The sequence below is a fragment of the Schistocerca gregaria genome, unplaced genomic scaffold (assembly GCF_023897955.1).
Source record: "Schistocerca gregaria isolate iqSchGreg1 unplaced genomic scaffold, iqSchGreg1.2 ptg000742l, whole genome shotgun sequence".
Classification (NCBI taxonomy): domain Eukaryota; kingdom Metazoa; phylum Arthropoda; class Insecta; order Orthoptera; family Acrididae; genus Schistocerca; species Schistocerca gregaria.
Window position 1 is genome coordinate 275,001 of NW_026062118.1, and position 2,500 is coordinate 277,500.

The window sequence follows — 2,500 nt, forward strand, 5'->3', positions numbered from 1 at the left end:
AACCCACGTTGGCCCCTAACCTAACCCACGTTGGCCCCTAACCTAACCCACGTTGGCCCCTAACCTAACCCACGTTGGCCCCTAACCTAACCCACGTTGGCCCCTAACCTAAGTTACGCTGCACCTTAACCTAAGTTACGCTGCACCTTAACCTAAGTTACGCTGCACCTTAACCTAAGTTACGCTGCACCTTAACCTAAGTTACGCTGCACCTTAACCTAAGTTACGCTGCACCTTAACCTAAGTTACGCTGCACCTTAACCTAGCTTACACTGCACCTTAACCTAACTTACACTGCACCTTAACCTAACTTACACTGCACCTTAACCTAACTTACACTGCACCTTAACCTAAGTTACACTGCACCTTAACCTAAGTTACACTGCACCTTAACCTAAGTTACACTGCACCTTAACCTAAGTTACACTGCACCTTAACCTAAGTTACACTGCACCTTAACCTAAGTTACACTGCACCTTAACCTAAGTTACACTGCACCTTAACCTAACTTACACTGCACCTTAACCTAACTTACACTGCACCTTAACCTAAGTTACACTGCACCTTAACCTAAGTTACACTGCACCTTAACCTAACTTACACTGCACCTTAACCTAACTTACACTGCACCTTAACCTAACTTACACTGCACCTTAACCTAACTTACACTGCACCTTAACCTAACTTACACTGCACCTTAACCTAACTTACACTGCACCTTAACCTAACTTACACTGCACCTTAACTGTCACATGTAACGTCACAGGAATGTAGCTTTGCCTAACAGCAACCCTCTGAACATAGTTCACTGCTTGGATCCTCTGGTGTCATGTGTATTTCTTGATGCCATGGTGCGTACCCTCACATAAAGGTCTTTCGAGTGTTGCGTACTTTCTACACAGTCCCGCTAACCACTGGAAGGGTGTACCGCTACAGAACGAATATCGCCCTCCCCTCCTGCCCTTCCAAGCTGGTCGGTCAGGCGTTTGTTTGTGAAATGAGCCTTGCAGCTGTTCAGTTGCATTCGGTTGTCGATGCAGTCAGTGTACGTTGTGGTACGGCCTGTGTGGACTGTCCGCTGATGTACGCGTAACCCACACTGATCATCCGTCGTTACGTACTGAGTGACATAATGTGGCACATGCTTGACCGTACACCGGCTGCGCCCTACAATGGCGAATCATAAGGGCCATATGTTGTGCACGATGCTACTTGTCTCGTCTCCCCATTACAGCGAGATTGCACTGTTGTACGCCGTACAGACATGTGGTAAGTAGGTACGGACGAAAGTATTGCATGTTGGCCCCCCCCCCCCCCTCCTCCCTCTGCCGGGAATCAGCGTGAGCCGTCTGTTGATGTAGCGACGAGGGTTTTCCTATTTAATCGTATTGCCCCACACAACATGATAGCACGGTGGACCGCGTTCCACATCTGCGACATGCTACAGAGGCCGGTTGACAGTCGACCGCGCAAGGGACATTGCACACGTGCGCGGACCATCTTCCACGTGTTCTCTCGTGTACATGCCGCAGTGTGTATGTGGGCTGATGTAGCGTGTCGTGACACATAACATGCAGGCATGCCAGAATCGTAGATTTCGCAAATGTAGATTGACGTATACGTTTGCTGCCAAAGATCCGCAAATGAACTGGAAATCAGTTGTTGAGCGGTTGTTCGCGCTGCAGGTGCATCGGTGATAGCGACGATCGGTACATCTGTGAACCGGTTGTTTCGGCGGTACCCGCCATGCCCCCGAACCTGAGTTGGCCATGTGGGTATGAAGCGATACGAGGCTGTGGCTTGGCGGGACAGTCCCCGGCCGGTGAGGGGGGGCCGCCCGGCGTGCTGGCCGCGCGCTGCGTGAGCGCACGCACTACAGCCGGCTGGTGGGGGGCGCCCAGTGGCAGGAGCGCCGGCCGACGGGCCCGGCTGGCGTCCCAGCTATGCGCCGGCGCACCCTGCGCGCGGCGCCAGGCGGCCAAAGTGGGTTCTGCCGAGCCCGGTGCGAAGCGCGGTGGACATCTGCAGTGTGCTGGTCCGATTGCGGACTGTGTGCGTTGAGGATGCGCCGTCGCCCGGCACTCGGCGTCGCGACGCCGTCTGCTGCTCGGTCGCCCCCAGCGGTTCTCGCAGGTGGTTTGTATCGCAGCTCTGCGGACGTGTTGGCGCGTGCGCTGTGCTGGGAGAGTTCGCTTCTGCACCCAAGTGGGGCTTTGCCCTTCTGTGGCGCTGGCGTTGGAGCTGCCGGTCACCGTAGGTGGCGCGTGTTGTTTCCCGCCGGCAATGCCACGACAGCACGCTCCCGGGCCTCTGTCGGCAGCGGCAAGCTCAGTTGGGAGCACGGGTGTTCGCACTGAAAGCGTCTACTCGCCTATCTCCGGGCGATTGCGCCTCTCTCGAACCCGACCAAGTACTTAGGACGGCGCTGCGCGCCGCCGGGACCTGAGAGGGTTTCGAGGTGTATCGTGCAGGGGAGCTCAGCCTCCTCCTGTTTGCAGAA